The sequence below is a fragment of the Triticum aestivum genome, chromosome 6B, assembly GCF_018294505.1.
Source record: "Triticum aestivum cultivar Chinese Spring chromosome 6B, IWGSC CS RefSeq v2.1, whole genome shotgun sequence".
In the NCBI taxonomy this organism is placed as follows: domain Eukaryota; kingdom Viridiplantae; phylum Streptophyta; class Magnoliopsida; order Poales; family Poaceae; genus Triticum; species Triticum aestivum.
In genome coordinates, this window is record NC_057810.1 from 606,143,679 (window position 1) to 606,170,392 (window position 26,714).

The following is a 26,714-nucleotide window of genomic DNA, read 5'->3' on the forward strand; positions in this document are numbered from 1 at the left end:
GATTCAGGATGGGTCTATCCCCATTCTACGGACGGTATCCGTCAATTATTGGGTCAAGCACCAAGGCCTGTGATCCTCCTCACCGAATTGTGGTTTGGCCATCCATGTGATCGAAAGAGATCGTACGAGACTTCCAATAGTGAGACGTGGGTACGACGGGCTCTACATCGTGCGCTTCTATGGGCGCGCGTTGGTGCCCTCTCGTGGATGTGTGAGTCGTGTGGACCATGTTTACTGTTTTAACCTCTGACGGGAATTTTTTTTGTACCCCAGTGTTTGGCTGGTGATGTTCATCCTCGTCTTTGCTTGGTGTGCCCCTCCCCTTGTGTTCGGCATTTAATTTGCCGGCCGCCTTGAAAACCCAGCACTCTCTATGGGTGTGGTTCGTAGGTTTTTCCGGGGTGCCATGAATTTTGCATAGTCTGCCGAGGACTCTGTTCAAACCGGACGGTCCGTCTTTAGTGCCTTTGAATGGATTCTTATTCTGATCAAGTTGTGAGCTCCTGAATCCGGCGTTAACCGCCGTGTTATTCGGTCTTTCTTCCATATTTTGGCGTTTGTTTTTATTATGCCGTGGCTTCCCGTTGCCATCCCTTAGTTCGGATGTGCTGGGGTTGCTGGTGCCTTTACGGGCCAGCCAGCTATCCTCACCCGTGCAAAAGAGGGTCATAAGGCTTGTTAAGGCTGCCATTGTCCTTGGCTTTTCATGGCCGAGGTGTCGGGCGAGCCATTCGTCATGGATGATGTGTTTGAAAAGCGCTAAGGCTTCGGTGTCCGGACAGTCAACAATCTGATTCTTCTTAGTGAGGAATCTATTCCAAAGCTTGCGGGCGGACTCTCCGGGCTGTTGGATTATGTGACTTAGATCGTCTGCATCTGGAGGCCGGACATAAGTCCCTTGAAAATTGGCCCTGAAAGTGTCTTCAAGTTCCTCCCAACTCCCAATTGAGTTTTCGGGGAGGCTTTTTAACGAGTGTCGAGCTGGTCCCTTCAACTTGAGGGGAAGGTATTTGATGGCGTGGAGGTCGTCCCCACGAGCCATGTGAATATGCAGGATAAAATCCTCGATCCAGACCCCTGGGTCTGTCGTGCCGTCGTATGCTTCTATGTTCACAGGTTTAAAGCCTTGTGGGAATTCATGGTCCATTACTTCTTCGGTGAAGCACAGGGGGTGAGCAACCCCTCTCTATCTGGACGCATTGTGGCATGTAGTCGGCTGTTGTTGTGTCGGAGGTTGATTCCGAACTGGTATCTTGCTTTTATGAGCGTTCGGGTGACCATAGTCCTGCGCTGGGGTGTGTCTTCTAGATCCATATATGGACCTGGCTGCACCGGTCTTTTTATCCGGATGCTCGTGTGGATCGTGTGCAGTGTCCGTAGCTGCTCTGTTATGGTTGTGAGGCGGTACGTCTGGTTTCTTGGTCAAATTTTGTTTTGGTGGAACGGCCGCGTCGTCGAATTCTGGCAGTAGCTTGCGCTTCGGATAGCTTTTCGTATGGCGGTCATCGCCATAGCTTTCTTTAGTGTCTAGCACCTTATTCCATCTGCAACTTAGCTTTTCCTGTGCGGCCTTGAGCCGTTGCTTCTGCTTTTCTAGACTTCTTGCGGTGGCCATAAGCTTTCTGTGGAGGTTGTCTCGTTCCACTTGTTCGTCCGGGATGATGAATGCATCGTTGTCCGAACTGTCTTCTTGTTCTGGGGCGGCATCCTGAGGTCGTCCCTCCGGATCATTGTGATCGGGTATTTGCTCTGAACTTAATTTGGCGTGACCTGGCTCGTCCTGCTCCATCACTGGGTCCATGTGGTCATTATTGCTTTCAGAGTTTGTGGGTATATCAACCCGTCTTGCGCTCTTGTCGCTATTTTTGCCATTGCTGGACTTTGAGGGGCGTCTGCGCCGCCTCTTTGGCTTTTGCCCAGGTGTTTTATCGTCCAGGATGCTGTCCTTATTGGGCGTATCTACCATGTATATATCATGTGACAAGGTAGTAGTCCCCCACTTCAGGGATTCTGGAGCCTCTCCTGCATCCCCGTCCATACCGTCGATGTCTTCGGAGTCAAGCACGTCGGTTAATTCTTCGATCGTGGCAATGAAGTGGGTGGTGGGTGGGCGCCGAATTCCTTCGTCGTCTGCTTCCCACTCGGGCTGGACATAGTTCGGCCCAGAGTCTACTGACAAAGAGAGAGACTTCAAGGAGTTCAGCATGTCACCAAAAGGCGAGTGCTGAAAGATGTCCGCAGCGGTAAACTCCATTACCGGAGCCCAACCTGGCTCGGTTGGCTCGAGAGTGAGCGGAACAGAACCAACAGCTGGATATGAGTCCGGGGGTCCGGGGTTACAGGCCTCCATAGAGGTGGGACCTGTGTTCGGCTCCACCGCCAATAAGTGTGCGGCCTGCGGAGCGGGGTCCAGCCCTCCGTCCATAGGCAACGCAACCTGTCCTGGATTCAGATCCAAGGCTGCTTCGGGGATGATGTCCCGAGCACTGTCCAATAGCAGGTCTAGGCCGTGCTCGTCGTGGCTGTCCGGCGCTCCTGGCGCAGGCTCGAATCCGCCGAAGATCAAGTCTCTGCAGATATCCGCTGTGTAGTTCAAGTTTCCGAACCTAATCTGGTGGCCAGGGACGAAGCTATCGATCTGCTCCAAATGGCCAAGCGAATTGGCCCGCTGTGCGAAGCCGCTGAACACAAAGATCTGTCCGGGGAGAAAAGTCTCACCCTGGACCGTGTTGTTGACGATTGAAGACGCCATCAAGCCTCGAAGCAACGACACTGAGGAACTCTCAATGAAAGCACCAATGTCGGTGTCAAAACTGGCGGATCTCGGGTAGGGGGTCCCAATCTATGCGTCTTAGGCTGATGGTAACAGGAAGCAAGGGACACAATATTTACCCAGGTTTGGGCCCTCTCGATGGAGGTAAAACCCTACTTCCTGCTTGATTAATATTGAAGATATGTGGAATACAAGAGTAGATCTACCACGAGATCGTAGAGGTAAACCCTAAGAGCTAGCCTATGATGGTATGATTGTAATTGTGATCGGCCTTCTAAGGACCATGCCCTCCGGTTTACATAGACACCGGAGAGCTAGGGTTTACATGGAGTTGATTACAAGGAAGGAAACATAATATCTGGATCGCCAAGCTTGTCTTCCACGCAAAGGAGAGTCCCATCCGGACACGAGCCAAAGTCTTGAGTCTTGTATCTTGACGCTTCTATAGTCCAGATGATGTATATAGTCTGGCTGTCCGGATACCCCCTTATCCAGGACTCCCTCACCGGCCTTGCTTCATATCACCAAATGAGGGCCCTGCCTTGCGCCACCCTCAACCACCATTGATGGCGACCGGAAACCAAGGATGACACCAATGGGGTAAAGGGGACGCCAGCGGTTCCCCGACGACCACCGATCCTCTACCGGGGGTAGGCCTGGCGGCACCTCCCCAGCAGAGGGCCTACCTCCAAGAAACACCTTGCTCCGCACGCCGTGGGGAGGGGCTTGGCTCTCGGCCCCTCTCCTGCAGCCCCCAGTGCGCTCCCCCTAGCGGAATAGAGGTTGCCGAGCTGGGGCAGCCCTCCATTGTAGTGACCTGGACTACCTGCGACCCATGGTTAGCATAGGCTTGCTCTTGAGGAATTAGTGGTAACCGATAGCTGTCGCCGCCGGCATAGTCGGTGATGCTTCCTTGGGGCTCCTAAAAGGGCCCGGCTTCTGGCGTCTCTTCCTCCCAGCCTAGCTCGAGGAACGAGCCATGTTCTTCTTACAGTGCGTATTCCCGATCCACCATGTGAGGCACGTAAGCCTCCGAGGCCGCCATCCCGAAGGCTTCGCTGTAGTGCCCCGCGTTCCACACGGCCTGACTCGAGGCGCCGACTTGGGGGTGATAGGGTGGCGGCCCTCCTGGGCCGTAAGCGGCAATGCGCATGCCCTCGCTCACCAGGGGCGGCGCAGGTGCCGCTTGACGCCTGGCGATGATGGCAGAGTTGGTGTTGATGAAGCCTTGGGGTACGCCTGAGGGTGCACGGGCGCGGATGGGTCCGCCACATGTCTCGCTTGGGGCCTGGGACGGAAGCTGGACGCAGAAAGGCAGTGCCACTGAAGCCGCGACATCCAAGAGCTCGGCGATGCGCTCCAGCAGCACGTCATGGCCGCTTTCTTGCAGCCTGCACCGTAGCAGTTCCCGAACCACCGTGAGCGCGCCCTTCATGTTTGCTTGTTCCCGTAGGGTGTGCGGCGCTGTGGCCGCGGCATGGCTTGAGGCCCTTGCCGATGATCGCACCTGCCGCAGAGTGAGGGCAGATGGCGCTTGGCCGCGTCGCCCGCTCCCCGTAGCATTCTGCAGAGCGCAGGCTGCCTAAGGTGCGGGATTGAGGTTGCCTTGGGCAGGCGGCGCGGCATGGGTAGGTCATGCCGCCCAGCGGTCGGCGTCGATCATCGGATCGCCGGACATGGAAGTGACGAAGCAGTGGAACACGGAACAACGAAAGGAAGATTCAGGCGCACCCCTACCTGGTGCGCCAAATGTCGGATATCGGGTTCCGGCAAAACCCTTAAGGTTCGAACACTTGGGTGCGTGCGAAGATCTTCTCCCTATCGATCTATGTTCCGAAGCCTTGCCGTGGATCTAAGCTACACGATGAACAACACAAGGGATGCAAGATTTATACTAGTTCGGGCCACCGTTGTGGTGTAATACCCTACTCTAGTGTGTGGTGTGGTGGATTGCCTCTGGGGCTGATGATGAACAGTACAGAGGAAGAACAGCCTCGCGAGGGGTGTTCTTGAGCTGGTGTGGAGTTCTACTTGTCCCGGATTTGATCAGCTCTAGCTCAGATGATTTATACTATGGTGGCCCCTGGTCCTCTTCCCAAATATTGAGCGGGAAGGGAGCCAACAACAGCCATTTCGAAAGGGGACAATTAGTACAAGCTATCCTGACTAAAGTTGGTCTTCGACTTCTAAAGGCACTGGTGATGACGCCGTCTTGGGCTCCATGGTGACCTCCGTCCTGCCGCTCTTCTAGTCTTGGTCTCGTTGCACTGATATGGCAACCCTTGCTTGATCCCTCGGTACTCCGCGCCTGTGCTTGCCCCCTTTGCACCAAACAGGAAACGAGGACACTGCACCGGCTGGTGCCCACCTGGCGCCTGCCTGGTCTCGATCATCATGGCTTGCGTCATGAGCACCTCATGAGGTACTCCTTGCCTTGATCTCTCCACCTCCTCGCGAGCCTGCCTGGTGAGGCCATCCCTGAGGAGGCCTTGCATCGTACGCCCCGCGAGGCTTGTCGCCTCCTGAGGGTCTTGATCTTGGGTTGATGTAGACAGGTCGTACTGGGCTACTGCTTGAGCCACGCCGCAGGCCGCAGGCAGGCAAGTCTGGGTACCCCCGTTCCCAGAATGCAGACAGTCTGGCTATGCTCCATCTTCATCACACAAAGTATTCAATCATGCAAAACCCTGATGATAAGCCAAGGAATTGTTTCATACTTTTGATGTTCTCAAACTTTTTCAACTTTCACGCAATACATGAGCGTGAGCCATGGATATAGCACTATAGGTGGAATAGAATGTGGTGGTTGTGGAGAAGACAAAAAGAAGGAGATAGTCTCACATCAACTAGGCGTATCAATGGGCTATGGAGATGCCCATCAATAGATATCAATGTGAGTGAGTAGGGATTTCCATGCAACGGATGCACTAGAGCTATAAGTTTATGAAAGCTCAAAAAGAAACTAAGTGGGTGTGCATCCAACTCGCTTGCTCACGAAGGCCTAGGGTAATTTGAGGAAGCCCATCATTGGAATATACAAGCCAAGTTATATAATGAAAAATTCCCACTAGTATATGAAAGTTACAACATAGGAGACTTTCTACCATGAATATCATGGTGCTACTCTGAAGCATAAGTGTGGAAAAAGGATAGTAACATTGCCCCTTCTCTCTTTTCTCTCATTTTTTTATTTTTGTTGGTGGGCTTCTTGGCCTCTTTTATTTTTTGTGGGTTTCTTTCGCCTCTTTTATTTTTTATAAAGTCCGGAGACTCATCCCAACTTGTGATGGAATCATAGCTTCCATCGTCCTTTCCTCATATGGGACAATGCTCTAATAATGATGATCATCACACTTTTATTTACTTACAACTCAAGAATTACAAATTGATACTTAGAACAAAATATGACTCCATATGAATGCCTCTGGCGGTGTACTGGGATGTGCAATGATCTAGCGTAGCAAATGCCATCATAAAGTGGACAAGCCATGTAAACATCATGCTAGCTATCTTACGATCATGCAAAGCAGTATGACAATGATGGTATGTGTCATAATAAACGGAATGGTGGAAAGTGGCATGGCAATATATCTCGGAATGGCTATGGAAATGCCATAATAGGTAGGTATGGTGGTTGTTTTGAGGAAGGTAAAAGGTAGGTGTAAGGCTTCGGAGAAAGTTGCGCAGTACTAGAGAGGCTAGCAATGGTGGAAGGGTGAGAGTGCGTATAATCCATGGACTCAACATTAGTCATAAAGAACTCACATACTTACTGCAGAAGTCTATTAGTCATTGAAACAAAGTACTACGCGCATGCTTCTAGGGGGATAGATTGGTAGGAAAATACCATCTCTCGTCCCCGACCGTCACTCATAAGGAAGACAATCAATAAATAAATCATGCTCCGACTTCATCACATAACGATTCACCATACATGCATGCTATGGGAATCACAAACTTTAACACAAGTATTTCTATGACCCACAATTACTCACTAGCATGACTCTAATATCACCATCTTTATATCTCAAAACAATCATAAGGAATGAAACTTCACATAGTATTCAATGCACTTTATATGATAGTTTTTATTATATCCCTCTTGGATGCCCATCATATTAGGACTAAATTCATAACCAAAGCAAATTACCATGTTGTTTAGAGATAATCTCAAAATAATATAAGTGAAGCATGAGAGTTCAACAATTTCTATAAAATAAAGCCATCGTTGTGCTCTAAAAAGATATAAGTGAAGCACTAGAGCAAAATTGCCTAGCTCAAATGATATAAGTGAAGCACATAGAGTATTCTAATAAATCATGATTCATGCATGTCCCTATCAAAAGGTGTGTATAGCAAGGATTATTGTGGAAACCTAAAAAGCAAAGACTCATATCATACAAGATGCTCTGAGCAAAACACATATCATGTGGTGAATAAAAATATAGCCTCAAGTAAATTTAGCGATGGACGAAGACGAAAGAGGGGATGCCTTCCAGGGCATCCCCAAGCTTAGGCTCTTAGTTGTCCTTGAATATTACCTTGGGGTGCCTTGGGCATCCCCAACCTTAGGCTCTTGCCACTCCTTATTCCATAGTCCATCAAATCTTTACCCAAAACTTGAAAACTTCATAACACAAAACTCAACAGAAAATCTCATAAGATCCGTTAGTATAATAAAATAAAATCACCACTTTTGGTACAGTTGTGAACTCATTCTTTATTTATATTGGTGTAATATCTACTGTATTCCACCTTCTCCATGGTTCATACCCCCGATACTACCCACAGGTTCATCAAAATAAGCAAACAACAAAAAAATAGAATCTGTCAAAAATGGAATAGTCTGTAGTAATCTGTAAACTTTGAATACTTATGTAACTCCAAAAATTCTGAAAAATTAGGACAATAGAGGCAATTTTTATATCAATATTTTGTAAAAAAATCAAGAATTTATCGCGTTCCAGCAGCTCAGATCAATTGTGTTTCTGGATGCACAAGTTTTAGTTTTTCAGCAAGATCAAATCAACTATCAAGGTAAGTCATCCCAAAGGTCTTACTTGGCACAAACACTAATTGAAACACAAATACACATCTTAACTAGAGGCTAGATGAATTATTTATTAAAAAACAAAACCAAAAAAGCAAGAACAAAAATAAAATTGGGTTGCCTCCCAACAAGCGCTATTGTTTAACGCCCTTAGCTAGGCATAAAAACATAGAACTAGGTATTGTCATCTTTGCTATGCAATCCATAAGTAGCTCTCATAATAGATTCATATGGCAACTTAATTTTCTTTCTAGGAAAGTGTTCCATGCCCTTCCTTAACAAAAATTGAAATCTAATGTTTCCTTATTTCATATCAATAATTGCACCAATCGTTCTAAGGAAAGGTCTACCAAGAATAATAGGATATGTAGGATTGCAATCTATATCAAGAACAATGAAATCTATGGGCACATAATTCCTATTTGCAAAAACAAGAACATCATTAATTCTTCCCATAAGTTTCTTAATAGTGGAATCCGCAAGATGCAAATTTAAAGAACAATCATCAAATTCACGAAAACCTAACACATCACATAAAGTTTTCGGAATCATGGAAATGCTAGCACCAAAATCACACAAAGCATGGCACTCATAATCTTTAATCTTAATATTAATAGTAGGTTCCCACTCATCATAAAGTTTTCTAGGAATAGAAACTTCCAATTCAAGCTTTTCCTCAAAAGATTTCATCTTAACATCAACGATATGTTTAGTAAAAGCTTTATTTTGATTATAAGCATGAGGAGAATTCAACATGGATTGCAACAAGAAAATACAATCTATTAAATAACAATTATCATAATTAAATTCCTTGAAATCCAAAAGAGTGGGTTCATCGCTACTTAAAGTGTTGACCTCTCCCATCCCACTTTTATCAATTTTTGCATCAAGATCTACAAACTCTGAATTATTGGGACACCTTTTAACTAATTTTGACTCATCTCCAGTCCCATCTTTATCAAGATTTATTTAGAAAACAAAGATTCAACAGGAGTCACATCAATCACGTTAAGATCTTCATCATTATTATCACAAAACTCCGGTTTAGCGGCCATATTATTTACCAAAGTGGTTTATTTATCGGAAATTTGGCCAACTAAATTTTCAAGATGAGAAAATTGAGATTTAAGACCATAAAATTCTTTAGACATATCGTCGAGCTCTTTATTCGTATACTCCATAAAAGTTTTCTGCTCCTTGAGCTCGTTCCCGAAGAAACTATTATGCTCAAATTGTAAGGACATGAAGCTCCTGGTATTATTTTCAATTTTTTCCAACTTATTATAGTAAGGATCAAAGTTCTTGGGTTGAGCCATCAAGGCAAGCTAACACACGAGAAAACAAAAAGCAAACAAAAAGATGAACGGAAGAAAGGCGAATTAAAAGGCAATTCTTTTTGTATTTATCTGAAAATCATTTTAGAAGTGGGGGAGAGAAAAACGAGAGGCAAATGACGAATAATGTAATGAAAGAGATGAGAGTTTATGATGGGTAATTGGTAGGCTTGACGTAGATCTCCCTAGCAATGGCACCAGAAATTCTTCCTACTACTTCTCGAGCTTGCGTTGGGTTTTCCCTTGAAGAGGAAAGGGTGATGCAACACATTAGAGATAAGTATTTCCCTCAGTTAAGAACCAATGTATCAATCCAGTAGGAGAAACGCGCAAGTCCCCAATAGATGCACCTACACAAACAATCAAACACTTGCATCCAACACGATAAAGGGGTTGTCAATCCCTTCACGGTCACTTGCAAAGGTGAGATCTGATAGAGATAGATAGAACTAAACAAAAGATAAAATATTTTTGGGTTTTTTGGTTTATAGATCTGAGAATAAAAGATAGCAAAATAGTAGATGGACACTAATATGATGGGAAATAGACCCGAGGGCCATAGGTTTCACTAGAGGCTTCTCTCATGAAGGCAAATAATACGGTGGGTGAACAAATTACTATCGAGCAATCAATAGAAAAGCGCAAAGGTATGACGATATCCAAGGCAATGATTATGCATATAGGCATTATGTCTGTGTCAAGTAGACCGACTCCTGCCTACATCTACTACTATTACTGCACACATCGACCGCTATCCAGCATGCATCTAGAGTATTAAGTTCATAAAGAACAGAGTAACGCCTTAAGTAAGATGACATGATGTAGAGGAATAAACTCAGGCAATATGATGAAAACCCCATCTTTTTATCCTCGGTGGCAACAATTCAATATGTGTCTCGCTGATAAGTCTCCAATGTATCTATAATTTATGAAGTATTCATGCCATGTTTACAACAATTTTATAGAGTTTTGGTATGATTTGCATGGAACTAACCCGGAATGACGCTGTTTTCAGCAAAACTATCGTGGTGTTGTTTTTTGTGCAGAATTGAAAGTTCTCCATATGAACTGAAACTTTTTGATGATTTTTTTGGAACAAAATAGACCCCCGAAGCTTCAAGGAAGGACCAAAAGGTGAAGGAGTAGGGCACAAGACACCGGGGCGTACCTGGTGGGCTCGGCTTGTCCTAGTGGGTTCTGCTCACCTCCAGGCCTATCTTCGCGTGAAACCAACGCCAAAAAATCCTATAAATAGAGAAACCATCATGAGTAACCCTAGATAAGAAGTTCCGCCGCCACAGTCCTCTGTAGCCCCCGAAAACCAATCTAGGCCTTGTTCCGGCACCCTGCCAGAGGGGGGAATCATCTTCGGTGGCCATCTTCATCATCCCGGCGGCCACCATGATGACGAGGGAGTAGTCCACCCTCGGGGCTGAGGGTTTGTACCAGTAGCTATGTGTTTAATCTCTCTCTCCCTCTCTCTCTCTCTCTTTCTCATGTTCTTGAGATGGCACGATCCTGATGTATCGGGGCTTTGTTAATATAGTCGGATCATATGGTGTTTTCCCCTCTCTATCTTGTTGTAATGATTTGAGTTTTTCCCTTTGATATTTCATTGTTATCGGATTGAATACTTTTATGGATTTGAGAGCACTTGATATATGTCTTGCATATGAATACTCATGATGAAAATGTGGTGTTATATTGATTCACTTGGTATATGTTTTGGCACTCAACTCACGGATTCCCGAGGTGACATTGAGGTAATCTATGCATAGGGGTTGATGCACGTTCTTGTCTTTGTTTCTTTGATAGAAATCTTGGGGCACTCTTTGAGGTTCTTTGTGTTGGATTGAATAATATGAATCTGAATTTCTTTGGTGTTATTTCAGTATGAACCCTTGGTTAGATCGATCGAAAAGAATTGCTTGGTGTTATTTTAGTACAAACTCTAGGATAGATTGATAGGAAAGAATAGCATTGAGGTGGTTTCCTACCCTAGAAACTATTTCTATCTTTTGTTCTCCGCTAAAAGGAACTCAGGAGTTATTGTTTATTGCACTTTGAGGGATAATCATATGGTCCAACTATGTTAGCATTGTTGAGAGATTGCACTAGTGAAAGTATGCACCCTAGGCCTCATTTTCCATCATTGCAATACCGATTGTGCTCCATTTTACTATTTACTACCTTGCTGTTGTTTATTGTTCGCACTACAAAACTCGTATCTCCTATCCATACTACACTTTTATCACCATCGCTTCGCCGAAATAGTGCACCTATACAATTTTCGATTGTATTGGGTGTGTTGGGGACACGAGATATTTCTTGTATTTGGTTGTAGGGTTGTTCGAGATAGACCATCTTCGTCCTACGCCTCCCACGGATTGATAAACCTTAGGTCATCCCCTTGAGGGAAAATTGCTACTGTCCTACAAAACTCTGCGCTTGGAGGCCCAACCCGAGTCTACAAGAATAAAGTTGCGTAGTAGACATCAAGCTCATTTCTAGCGCCGTTGCCGGGGAGGTTGGGTAAGCTACACAAACATCCCGTCATAGAAGCCCTTTTCTGGCGCTGTTGCTGGGGAGGTGAGTGCTTGAAGGTATACCTTTAGATCTTGCAACTAAATCTTTTAGTTTCTTGTTTTATCACTAGTTTGGTTTATAAAAAGAAAACTACCAAAAAATGGAATTGAGTTTGCATCATATTATTCATCTTTATAATGTCTTCCATGAAAATGATGGAAAGGAAAATTATGCTCAATTGATAGACGAAGAATTCAATAAAATGTTTGGCATAAATGATGAGCATGATTGCAATGTTGTTGGTATGAATTCTGAATATCCATGATGCTAGTGATATGCGAAGCCATAAGCTTGGGGATGCTATGTTTGGTGAAGATGATATTTCTAGTACCCCAAGATTTGATGTGCAAATTTGTTGTAATGATTGCATGCCTCCTATTTATGATGATTATAATGATGAAAGTGGATTCGGAGAGGTCATGACTTTATTTAAGGATGAATCCACCATTTTGGATGAGGCTTGAGTTGACTATGATAACAAAGTTCGTACCTATGATGATTACGGTGATGACTTGTATGCTATAAATAATAATGATACCCATGGAACTTGTCATCGTTATTTTAATTTTCACTACCATGATAGTGATTTTGTTGAGTTTGCTCCCTGAGGGAGTCTTGGACTAAGGGGTCCTCAGACAGCCGGACTATATACTTTGGTCAGACTATTGGACTATGAAGATGCAAGATAGAAGACTTCGTCCCGTGTCCGGATGGGACTCTCCTTTCTCTGTAAGCTTGGCGATTCGTATATGTAGATTCCTTTATCTGTAACCGACTTTGTACAACCCTAGCCCCTCCCAGCGTCTATATAAATCAGAGGGTTTAGACTTCTAGGGTTTAGCCACAATCATCATAACTTCATAGGCTAGACTTCTAGGGTTTAGCCATTATGATCTCGTGGTAGGTCAACTCTTGTAATACTCATATTCATCAAGATCAATCAAGCAGGAAGTAGGGTATTACCTCCATAGAGAGGGCCCGAACCTGGGTAAACATTGTGTCCCCCGCCTCCTGTTACCATTAGCCGTAGACACACAGCTTGGGACCCCCTACCCGAGATCCGCCGGTTTTGACACCGACATTGGTGCTTTCATTGTGAGTTCCGCTGTGTCGTCGAAGATAGGCTTGATGGCTCCATCAATCTATTGGGGAATGTAGCAGAAATTCAAAATTTTCTACGCATCACTAAGATCAATCTATGGAGAGACTAGAAACGAGAGAGAGAGGGAGTGCATCTTCATACCCTTGAAGATCGCTAAGCGGAAGCGTTACAAGAACGCGGTCGGTGGAGTCGTTCACGAAGCGATTCAGATCGCGGCCGAATCCGATCTAAGCACCGAACAACGGTGCCTCCGTGTTCAACACACGTACAGCCCGGGGATGTCTCCTCCTTCTTGATCCAGCAAGGGGAGAGGATAAGTTGAGGGAGAACTCCGACAGCACGATGGCATGGTGGTGATGGAGCTCGTGGTTCTCCGGCAGGGCTTCGTCAAGCACTACGGAGGAGGAGGAGGTGTTGGAGGAGGGAGAGGGCTGCGCCAGGGGAAGGGTGCGGCTGCCCTCTCTCTCCCTCACTATATATAGGGTTAAGGAAGGTGGGGGAGGCGCCCTAGGGTTCCCTAGGGGAGGGGCAGCGGCCACAGGGGAAACCCTAGATGGGTTTGGGCTCCCCCACCCCCTAGGAAACTTGCCCCCCAAGCCGGGAGGGGTGGCTGCCCTAGGGGTGGCGCCCCCACCTCTCTTGGTTACGTGAGATGGGGTGGGAGGGGTGCTCAGCCCCTTAGTGGGCTGATGTGCCCTCTCCCCGTGCCCATAAGGCCCCCCGATGCTTGCCGGGTCCTCCGAAACCCCTTTCGGACACGCTGATCATCACCTGGTATCGCCGGAACAATTCCAGACTCCAATACCCTTTGTCCAATATACCGATCTTCACCTCCAGACCATTCCGGAGCTCCTCGTCATGTCCGGGATCTCATCCGGGACTCCGAACAACCTTCGGTTACCACATACTATTTCCCATAACAACTCTAGCGTCACCGAACCTTAAGTGTGTAGACCCTACGAGTTCGTGAACCATGCAGACATGACCGAGACATTCTCCAGTAAAAGGCCAACAATGGGATCTAGATACCAATGTTGGATCCCACATGTTCCATGATGATCTCATCAAATGAACCACGATGTCAAGGATTCAAGCAACCCCGTATGCAATTCCCTTTGTCAATCGGTGTGTTACTTGCCCGAGATTCGATCATCGGTATCCCAATACCTCGTTCAATCCCGTTACCGACAAGTCACTTTACTCGTTCCGTAATGCATGATCCCGTGACTAACTACTTAGTCACATTGAGCTCATTATGATGATGCATTACCGAGTGGGCCCAGAGATACCTCTCCGTCATACAGAGTGACAAATCCCAGTCTCGATTTGTGCCAACCCAACAGACACTTTCGGAGATACCTATAGTGCACCTTTATAGCCACCCAGTTACGTTGTCATGTTTGGTACACCCAAAGTACTCCTACGGTATCAGGGAGTTACACAATCTCATGGTCTAAGGAAATGATACTTGACATTAGAAAAGCTTTAGCAAAAGAACTACACGATCTTGTGCTATGATTAGGATTGGGTCTTGTCCATCACAACATTCTCCTAATGATGTGATCCCGTTATCAATGACATCCAATGTCCATGGTCAGGAAACCATGACCATTTGTTGATCAACGAGGTAGTCAAATAGAGGCTCACTAGGGACATGTTGTGGTCTATGTATTCACACATGTATTGCGGTTTCCGGTCAATACAATTATAGTATGAATAATAGACAATTATCATGAACAAGGAAATACAATAATAACCATTTTATTATTGCCTCTAGGGCATATTTCCAACAGTCTCCCACTTGCACTAGAGTCAGTAATCTAGTTCACATCACTATGTGATTGTAATGAATCAACACCCATGGGGTTTGATCATATCTCGCTTGTGAGAGAGGTTATTAGTCAAAGAATCTGAACCCGTGTGTGCTTTGAAAATCTCTATGTCATCTCCTAGATGCAGCTACCACGCTCTATTTGGAGCTATTCCAAATAATTGTTCTACTATACGAATATGGTTTACTACTCAGAATAATCCGGATTAGTGTCAATGTTTGCATCGGTGTAACCCTTTACGACGAACTCTTTTACCACCTCCATAATCGAGAAAATTCCTTAGTACACTAGTTATTAAGGATAACCTTGACCGCTGTCCTGTGATCCATTCCTGGATCACACTTGTACACCTTAACTGACTCATGGCAATGCACACTTCAGGTGTGGTACACAGCATAGCATACTGTAGAGCCTACGTCTAAAGCATAGGGGATGACCTTCGTCCTTTCTCTCTTTTCTAACATGGTCAGGTCTTGAGTCTTTCTCAATACTCATACCTTATAACACAGCCAAGAACTCCTTCTTTGCTGATCTATTTTGAACTCCTTCAAAATCTTGTCACGGTATGTATTCATTTGAAAGAACTATTAAGCATTTTTGATCTATCTTTATAGATCTTGATGCTCAATGTTCAAGTAGCTTAATCCAGGTTTTCCATTGAAAAACACTTTTCAAATAACCCTATATGCTGTCCAGAAATTCTACATCATTTTTGATCAACAATATGTCAATAACATATACTCATCAGAAATTCTATAGTGCTCCCACTCACTTCTCTGGAAATACAAGTTTCTCATAAACATTGTATAAACCCAAAATCTTTGATCATCTCATCAAAGTGTATATTCCAACTCTGAGATGCTGACTCCTGTCCTTAGAAGGATTGTCGGAGCTTTGCATACTTGTTAGCATCTTCCAGGATTGACAAAACCTTCTGGTTGTATCACATACAACCTTTCCTCAAGAATATCGTCGAGGAAATAATGTTTTGACATCCTATCTGCAAGATTTCACAAATCATGCAGTAATTGCTAATATAATTCCAATAGACTCTTAGCATCACTACGAGTGAGAAAGTCTCATTGTAGTCAACTCTTTGAACTTGTCAGAAAACATCTTAACGATAAGTTGAGATTTCTTAATGGTGATACTTACCATCATTGTCCGTCTTCCTTTTAAAATCCATCTGTAACCAACAGCCTTACGACCATCAAGTAGTTCTTCCAAAGTCTACACTTTGTTTCCATACATGGATCCTCTCTCGGATTTTATGGCCTTGAGACATTTGTCGGAATCCGGGCCCACCATCGCTTCTCCATAGCTCGTAGGTTCATTGTTGTCTAGAACATGACCTCCAAGACAGGATTACCGTACCACTCTAAAGCAGTACATATCCTTGTCGTCCTACGAGGTTTGGTAGTGACTTAATCCGAAGTTTCATGATCACTATCGTCAACTTCCACTTCAATTGGTGTAGGTGCCACAGGAACAACTTCCTGTGCCCTGCTACACACTGGTTGAAGTGATGGTTCAATAACCTTATCAAGTCTCCACCATCCTCCCACTCAATTCTTTCGAGAGAAACTTTTCCTCGAGAAAGGACCCATTTAAGAAACAATCACTTTTGCTTCTAGATCTGAAATAGGAGGTATACCCAACTGTTTTGGGTGACCTATGAAGATGCATTTATCCGTTTTGGGTTCGAGCTTACTAGGATGAAACTTTTTCACATAAGCATCGCAGCCCCAAACTTTTAAGAAACGACAGCTTAGGTTTCTCTAAACCATAGTTCATACGTTGTCATCTCAACGGAATTACGTGGTGCCCTGTTTGAAGTGAATGCGGTTGTCTCTAATGCCTAACCCATAAACGATAGTGGTAATTCGATAAGAGACATCATGGTATGCACCATATCCAATAGGGTGCAGCTATGATGTTCGGACGCACCATCACACTATGGTGTTCTAGGCGGTATTAGTTGTGAAACAATTTCCACAATGTCTTAATTGTATACCAAACTCATAACTCAGATACTCATCTCTATGATCATATCATAGACATTTTATACTCTTATCACGACGATCTTCAACTTCACTCTGAAATTACTTGAACCTTTCAATAATTCAGACTTGTGTTTCATCAAGTAAATATACTCAGCATCTACTCAAATCATCTGTGAAGTAAGAACATAACGATATCCACTACGTGCCTCAGCACTCATTGGACTGCATACATCAAAATGTATTACTTCCAACAAGTTGCTTTCTTGTTCCATCTTACTAAAAACGAGGCTTTTTAGTCATCTTGCCCATGTTGTATGATTTGCATGTCTCAAGTGATTCAAAATCAAGTGAGTCCAAATGATCCATCTGCATGGAGTTTCTTCATGCGTACATACTAATAGACATGGTTCGCATGTCTCAAACTTTTTCAAAAAACGAGTGAGTCCAAAATATCCATCAACATGGAGCTTCTTCATGCATTTTATACCAATATGACTCAAATGGCAGTGCCACAAGTAGGTGGTACTATCATTACTATCTTATATCTTTTGGCATGAACATGTGTATCACTACGATCGAGATTCAATAAACCATTCAATTTAGGTGCAAGACCATTGAAGGTATTATTCAAATAAACAGAGTAACCATTATTCTCCTTAAATGAAGAACCGTATTGCGATAGACATAATCCAATCATGTCTATGCTCAACGCAAACACCAAATAACAATTATTTAGGTTTAATAGCGATCCTGATGGCAGAGGGAGCATGCGATGTTTGGTCACATCAACCTTGGAAATACTTCCAACACATATCGTCACCTCGCCTTTAGCTAGTCTCCGTTTATTCCGTAGCCTTTTATTTCGAGTTACTAACACTTAGCAATTGAACCGGTATCTATTACCATGGTGCTACTAGGAGTAATAGTAAAGTACACATCAATATAATGTATATCCAATATATTCCTGTCGACCTTGCCAGCCTTCTCATCTACCAAGTATCTAGGGTAGTTCTGCTTCAGTGACTGTTCCCCTCATTACAGAAGCACTTAGTCTCGGGTTTGGGTTCCACCTTGGGTTTCTTCACTAGAGCAGCAACTGATTTGCCATTTCAAGAAGTATCCCTTTTTGCCCTTGCCCTTCTTGAATTTAGTGGTTTCACCAACCATCAACAATTGATGCTCCTACTTGATTTCTACTTTCGCGGTGTCAAACATCGCGAATTGCTCAAGGATCATCATGTGTATCCCTGATATGTTATAGTTCATCACGAAGCTCTAATAGCTTGGTGGCAGTGACTATGGAGAACCATCACTATCTCATCTGGAAGATTAACTCCCACTCAATTCAATTGATTGTAGTACTCAGACAATCTGAGCACATGCTCAACAATTGAGCTTTTCTCCCTTAGTTTGCAGGCTAAGAAACTCGTCAGAGGTCTCATACCTCTTGACATGGGCACGATCCTGAAATCCCAATTTTATCCATTGGAACATCTAAGATGTTCCGCGACGTTTCAAAAATGTCTTTGGCACCACAATTCTAAACCGTTTAACATTACTGAACTATCATGTAGTCATCAAAACGTGTATGTCAGATGTTCGCAACATCCACAGATGACGTTCGAGGTTCAACACACCGAGCGGTGCATTAAGGATATAAGCCTTCTGTGCAGCAATGAGGACAAGCCTCAGTTTACTGACCCAGTCCGCATAATTGCTACTATCAACTTTCAACTATATTTTCTCTAGGAACATATCTAAACAGTAGAACTAAAACGCGAGCTTATGACATAATTTGCAAAGACCTTTTGACTATGTTCATGATAATTAAGTTCATCTAATCACATTATTTGATGAACTCCCACTCAGATAGACACCCCTCTAGTCATCTTAAGTGATACATGATCCGAGTCAACTAGGCCGTGTCTGATCATCACGTGAGACAGACTAGTCATCATCGGTGAACATCTTCATGTTGATCGTATCTACTATACGACTCATGTTCGACCTTTCTGTCTCTTGTGTTCCGAGGCCATGTCTGTACATGCTAGGCTCGTCAAGTCAACCTAAGTGTTTCGCGTGTGTAAATATGTCTTACACCCGTTGTATGTGAACGTTAGAATCTATCACACCCGATCATCGCGTGCTGCTTCGAAACAACGAACTTTCACAATGGTGCATAGTTAGGGGGAACACTTTCTTGAAATTTTAATGAGGGATCATCTTATTTACTACCGTCGTTCTAAGCAAATAAGATGCATAAACATGATAAACATCACATGCAATCAAATAGTGACATGATATGGACAATATCATTTTTCTCCTTTTGTTCTCCATCTTCGGGGATCCATGATCATCGTCGTCACCGGCATGACACCATGATCTCCATCATCATGATCTCCATCATCGTGTCTCCATCAAGTTGTCTCACCAACTTATTACTTCTACTACTATGGCTAACGGTTTAGCAATGAAGTAAAGTAATTACATGGCATTATTCAGTGACACGCAGGTCATACAATAAATAAAGACAACTCCTATGGCTCCTGTCGGTTGTCATACTCATCGACATGCAAGTTGTGATTCCTATTACAAGAATATGATCAATCTCATACATCACATATATTTCATTCATCACATCCTTCTTGGCCATATCACATCACACGACATATGCTGCAAAAACAAGTTAGCCGTCCTCTAATTGTTGTTGCATGTTTTTACGTGGCTGCTATAGGTTTCTAGCAAGAACGCTTCTTACCTATGCCAAAACCACAACGTGATATGCCAATTGCTATTTAACCTTCATAAGGACCCTTTTCATCGAATCCGATCTGACTAAAGTGGGAGAGACAAACACCCGCTAGCCACCTTATGCAACAAGTGCATGTCAGTCGGTGGAACCTGTCTCATGTAAGTGTACGTGTAAAGTCGGTCCAGGCCGCTTCATCCCACAATACCGTCAAAACTAGATAGGACTAGTAAACGGTAAGCATATTGAACAAAATCAATGCCCGCAACAACTTGTGTTCTACTCGTGCATAGAAACTACTCATAGACCTAGCTCATGATGCCACTGTTGGGGAACGTAGCAGAAATTCAAAATTTTCTACGCATCACCCAGATCAATTTATGGAGAGACTAGCAACGAGAGAGAGAGAGGGAGTGCATCTTCATACCCTTGAAGATCGCTAAGCGGAAGCATTACAAGAACGCGGTCGGTGGAGTCGTTCACGAAGCGATTCAGATCGCGGCCGAATCCGATCTAAGCACCGAACAACGGTGCCTCCGCGTTCAACACACGTACAGACCGGGGACATATCCTCCTTCTTGATCCAGCAAGGGGAGAGGAAAAGTTGAGGGAGAACTCCGACAGCACGACGGCATGGTGGTGATGGAGCTCGTGGTTCTCTGGCAGGGCTTCGTCAAGCACTACGGAGGAGGAGGAGGTGTTGGAGGAGGGAGAGGGTTGTGCCAGGGGAAGGGTGCGGCTGCCCTGTCTCTCCCTCACTATATATAGGGGAAGGGAGGAGGGGGAGGCGCCCTAGGGTTCCCTAGGGGAGGGGCAGCGGCCACAGGGGATACCCTAGATGGGTTTGGGCGCCCCCACCCCCTAGGAAACTTGCCCCCCAAGCCGGGAGGGGCGGCTGCACTAGGGGTGCCGCCCCCACCTCTCCTGGTTACGTGAGATGGGGTGGGACGGGCGCTCATCCCCTTAGTGGGCTGATGTGCCCTCTCCCCTTGCCCCATAAGGCCCCCCAACGCTTGTCGGGGCCTCCGAAACCCATTTCGGACACGCTGGTCATCACCTGCTACCCCCGGAACAATTCCGGACTCCAATACCCTTCGTGCAATATACCGATCTTCACCTCCGGACCATTCCGGAGCTCCTCGTCATGTCCGGGATCTCATCCGGGACTCCGAACAACCTTCGGTAACCACATACTATTTCCCATAACAACTCTAGCGTCACCGAACCTTAAGTGTGTAGACCCTACGGGTTCGGGAACCATGCAGACATGACCGAGACGTTCTCCGGTCAATAACCAACAATGGGATCTGGATACCCATGTTGGCTCCCACATGTTCCACGATGATCTCATCGGATGAACCACGATGTCAAGGATTCAAGCAATCCCGTATGCAATTCCCTTTGTCAATAGGTATGTTACTTGCCCAAGGTTCGATCGTCGGTATCCCAATACCTCGTTCAATCTTGTTACCGGCAAGTCACTTTACTCGTTCCGTAATGCATGATCCCGTGACTAACTACTTGGTCACATTGAGCTCATTATGATGATGCATTACCGAGTGGACCCAGAGATACCTCTCTGTCATACGGAGTGACAAATCCTAGTCTCGATTCGTGCCAACCCAACAGACAGTTTCGGAGATACCTGTAGTGCACCTTTATAGCCACCCAGTTACGTTGTGACGTTTAGTACACCCAAAGTACTCCTACGGTATCGGGGAGTTACACAATCTCATGGTCTAAGGAAATGATACTTGACATTAGAAAAGCTTTAGCAAACGAACTACACGATCTTGTGCTATGCTTAGGATTGGGTCTTGTCCATCACATCATTCTCCTAATGATGTGATCCCATTATGAATGACATCCAATGTCCATGGTCAGGAAACCATGACCGTCTGTTGATCAACGAGCTAGTCAACTAGAGGCTCACTAGGGACATGTTGTGGTCTATGTATTCACACATGTATTGCGGTTTCCGGTCAATACAATTATAGCATCAATATTAGACAATTATCATGAACAAGGAAATACAATAATAACCATTTTATTATTGCCTCTAGGCCATATTTCCAACACAATCATCTACAACAACACAGTCCAAGGGGAGATTTTTCTCCCCGGACAGATCTTCATATTCAGTGGCTTCGCACTACGGGCCAACTCGCTCGTCCATATGGAGCAGATTGATAGCTACACCCCTGGCCATCAGGTCAGATTCGGGAGCCTGAATTTTGTGGCCGATATCCGTGGAGACTTGATCATCGATGGGTTTGAGCCCATGACGGTTGTCCCCGGTTGAGGGAGTCCTGGATAAGGGGGTATCCGGATAGCCGGACTGTACACATCGTCCGGACTATAGAAGCGCCAAGACTCAAGACTTCAGCTCGTGTCCGGATGGGACTCTCCTTTGCGTGGAAGACAAGCTTGGCGATCCGGATATTACATTTCCTTCCTTGTAACCAACTCCATGTAAACCCTAGCTCTCCGGTGTCTATATAAACCAAAGAGCATGGTCCTTAGAAGGCCGATCACAATTACAATCATACCATCATAGGCTAGCTCTTAGGGTTTAGCCTCTATGATCTTGTGGTAGATCTACTCTTGTACTACTCATATGTTCAATATTAATCAAGTAGGAAGTAGGGTTTTACCTCCATCGAGAGGGCCCGAACCTGAGTAAACATTGCGTCCCTTGCTTCATGTTACAATCTGTCGGCATTCTGGGAACGGGGGTCCCCAGACTTGCCTGCCTGCGGCCTGTGGCGTGGCGCAGCATGGCCCATCTTCATCAGCACGAGCTCAAGACCCTCGCGAGGGGCCAAGCCTCGCGGGGTGGACGACAGGGAACCTCCTCAGGCACGGCCTCATCAGGCTGGCTCGCGAGGAGGCAGAGAGATCAAGGCGGGGTACCTCACGAGGTGCCCATGACGCAAGCCATGACGACCAAGGGCGCCAGGCGGGCGCCAGCCCGCGCAGTGTCCTTCTTTCCTTTTTGGTGTATAGGGAGCAAGCGCAGACGAGAGAATCAAGCAAAGGCATCCATTTCGGTGCAACAAGACCAAGACTAGCAGAACGGCAGGATGGAGGTCATCGTGGAGCCCAAGCCAGCGTCACCACCAGAGCCTTTGGCAGGCGAGGACCAACTTTAGTCAGGATAAGTGTACTAGATGTTCCCCTTCAAAATGGCCAATTGTTGGCGCCCTTCCCGCTCAATATTTGGGAAGAGGCCCAGGGCCTTTGCCTATAAATAGGACTAGCCACCCACCAGGTAGAGGCATCTAGCTATCTAACTAGAGATCGATCCAGAGAGCGACTGAACTCCCCCTAGTAGTCCTTCGCACCAGTCAAGAACAGACCCTCGCGAGGCTGCTCTTCCTTGTACTGTTCATCATCAGCCCAAGAGGCAATCCACCACACCACACACTGAGTAGGGTATTACACCACAATGGTGGCCTGAACCAGTATAAACTCTGTGTCTCTTGTATTGTTCCTTTGATTGCTTAGATCATAGCGAGGTGGTGAGGTGCAGGCAGGCAGAGGGCGAAGTCTCCACGTGCACCCCAGTGTTCGAATCTAGAGGGTCTGTCGGAACCTGAAATCCGACATTTGGCGAGCCAGGTAGGGGTGCACCGGAATTTGTCTTCCACCGCCCTATTCTTCACCGACCATCGCGTCCATGTCAGACGCTCGTCGGGCCCGCACCGAGCACTGAGCCGCTCTCACTTCCCGCGTCGCCCAGACGCCCCCTGTCGGCGGCCACCCCCGATGTTCCCCGTCGCCTGCCGTCAACACCGCCACCGGCCTGACGGGGAACAAGCAGCAAGCATCGTCCCAGCATCCAACCATGAGGCGAGACGGCCGCACCGCCACTCCCTCGCTCGCCCCGGCTGGTCCTTCATCCCGCGCGCCCCGCGCGGCCATGGAGGCTCGAGCTGCGCTCATCGCGGCAAACGAGCTCTTGCGCTACCACCCAGTTGACGACGTCTATGAAGAATGGCTCGACCGCGTCGCCGAGCTCGTCCGCGCTGCAGGGGGCTCCCCTGCGCCGTCCTTCTCGCTGCACCGCGCCCCGCCTTGCGCGGGCAATGAAGCTCCGGGGGTGCCTCAGCCGCCTCCCCCTCAAGAAGGCGCCCTGGCCCCAAGGCGCGTGGCCCCTGGACGGAACCCACCCCATCCAGCGCCAGCGCAGCAACAACGGAGCTGCCAAGAGGTTCCTCGCCCCCAAGAAGTTGCCTGAGTGCTCCCTGCTCCGGTCCGTCGCGACCACGCTCCAGCGCGCCAAGACCCCGCGTTGCTCCCAGCTGTAGCGCATGGGGGCCCGCAAGACCGAGCTCCTCATCACCAAAGGCCTCCCGTGGCCACAGCAGGCTGCCGCGCCTTCACCACTGAGCTGTGCAGCGTCGCGTGGCCCTGCAAGTTCAAGCCAGACCTGCCTCCTCGCTACGACGACACGGCCGACCCTGCGGAGTTCCTCCAGCTCTACGAGCTAGGCATCGAAGCCGCCAACAGGGATGAGAAGGTCATGGCGAACTGGTTTCCCATGGCACTCAAGGACGGGGCCCGCACCTGGCTCCTGAACCTAGCTCCAGGCACGATCTCCTCCTGGGACGAGATGTGCACCCGTTTCATCGCCAACTTCCAAGGTACTCACGACTGGCCAACTACCGTGAGCGACATGCGCCGCATCAAGCAGCAACCAGGGGAGACCCTGCAGAAGTACATCCAGGGCTTCAAGAACGCATGTCTCAAGATTCCCAAGGTGACCGAGGAGGCCATCATCTCAGCCTTCTCCGACGGCGTGCGTGACATCAAGATGCAGGAGGAGCTAGCGATGCATGAAGATCTGTGTACTTCCTTGGAGCTGTTCAACCCGGCAACCAAGTGCGCCAGGGCTGAGGAAGGGCGCCTTTCCCTCCTCGAGCTGCCAGCCGCAGACCCAGAAGAGAAGAAATCCAAGGCCAAGGTCGTGAAGCGCAAGGGGGCTGCCGTGCTCATGGCAGAACCAGACACCAAGCGGGGCAGAGATCAGCCCGAGTCTTTCAAGGGCAGCCGGTACTGTGTATACCATGACCTCCACACCCCCAACACCAATGAATGCCAAGAGCTCCGAGCCGTGCAAGAAGGAAGGGTCGGCCAGCGCCCTGACCGCAACAATCGTGGCTACGACCGAGGAGGAGTAAGGAACGTAGGACTCTGGGAAGACCGCGACCCTCGCCAAGGGTGGCGCGACCGACCTCGCGAGGATCGCTGGCAGGATCAGCCTCGCGAGGGAGACTGGAGAGATCAGCCTCACGAGGATCACCCGCAAGGAAACGCAGGCCTCCCTCCACTGCCTCCGCAGCCAAGGAGAAACGAGGACCATCATCAGGACGAGGGGGCTGGGGGCTTCCAGGAGCCACGCGCGATCGCCTGCATCATGGGCGGAGCTCAAGCCCCAGCCTCTCAACGCATCTTCAAGCAGTTCGCCCGCGAAGTGAATGCAGTCCTCCCCAAGCTTGAAGCCACGCATCCCCTCAGGTGGTCGGTGTGCGCCCTCACGTTTAGCTCAGCGGATCAGCTCAAGTGCGCAGCCATAGCCGGAGTCCTCCCAATGCTTTGCTCCCCAGTCATCAGTAACGTGCAAGTCACCAGGACCCTCATCGATGGCGGGGCAAGGCTCAACGTCCTGTCTGTAGAGACGTTCAATAATCTCCAAGTGCCTTACGATCAGCTTCAGCCAACCAAGCCTTTCTCTAGAGTCACCGACGGCTCCACAGTTCCAATCGGGCAGGTCCGCCTCCCTGTCACCTTCGGGGCACGCAACAACTACCGCACCGAGCTCATTGACTTTGACGTCGCCCACATCCGCCTGCCGTACAACGCCATCCTCGGCTACCCAGCTCTCGCCAAGTTCATGGCCGTGACTCATCACGGCTACAACGTCCTCAAGATGCCAGGAAGCAGTGGATTCATCACGGTGCCCTGTGAAGAAAGAGACGCAGTGTGCTCCCTGGAACGAACTTTTCAGGCCGCATCACTTAAAGACCCAGATCGCGGGAGCGGGAGGCTCCCCGAAGCTGCTCCCAAGAAGAAGAAGACATCGCCAGGCCCGACCCCTCAGGAGGCAGGCCCTTCAGGGTCTGCGCCTGCTCAGGGGGCACCTCCTTCTGTCGCATAGGGAGGCGCGCCTGGCGCCCTCCTCAAGCAGGGCTCGGGGGCTCCCCCTGGAGGGCCACCGACCTTGCTAAGGTCACGAGGGAGGCGCTTGGGCACCACTTGGAGGCGTGTTTCAGAACACATTTCCCTCAGGAAGGAGCAAAGCAAGGAGGGCCAAACCCTCAGGAGTTCGTCAGTCAGGTCACAAAGGAGTTGCAAGAGTCAAGAGTCATGAGTGGCAGCCGCCGCTTACCCGCTGCAGCTTCCCATCCAGGAGAGGACGGTGGGCTACGCGTCTGCATTGACATCCCAGGGCTCAACTGAGTCGCCTCTCAGGAGCGCTTTTGGCCCAATGGCTTGCCGAACGCGGCTGCGGTGCGCCAGCGCCTCATGAGGAGCATCCTGGAGGCTCAGGAGGCCAGGCGTTCCGTAGTCCTGGCGGAGATGGAGATGGTTCGCAAGGAGCCACCAGCGCCTCCGGAGCTTCCCGAGGCTCCTGAGCCTGGGGGCTCATGAAGATCGGCTCCCACAGCCCGCTACGTCTGCTACTTCAACACCCCTACGTCGTCAACACTATCAGGTGACATCTTTCAAGTTTCGTTTCCAGCTGGGAGCGCCCTCAGTGCTGCATCATTCCCAGGCCACGTGGGCCCGTCCCTGCGACGTGTATCCCTTTTGCTCATGTTTTTAGCTTACCTTGTTGGGGGCGCCCCTCGGGCTGCGTCATCCCCAAGTAGCTCGGGTCAGACCTAGCGGCGTGTACCCCTCTTGCGTTTATTTTCGGGCCACGTATTCGACCCATCATGCTTGTTATTTGGTGCCTGTCTGTGGCACCTCTTCTTCCTTGATGTCGTCCTCTTGCACGTTAAAGGGGGGGGGGTACCTGAGCATCGTGACTCAGGGCTCCTACTGGCTCTCCAGCCCTCACCCTCTGGCTTTGTCCACGGCATCGTGCCCTGGCAAACCAGCGACAACTGAGACTTGCTCGAGGGCCAGGACCCGAGGACGTAGAGCATCGACATCTAACCAAGCTTGCGCGTTAAAGGGGGGGTACCTGAGCATCGCGACTCAGGGCTCCTACCGGCTCTCCAGCCCTCACCCTCTGGCTTTGTCCATGGCATCGCGCCCGGGAAAACCAGCGACGACT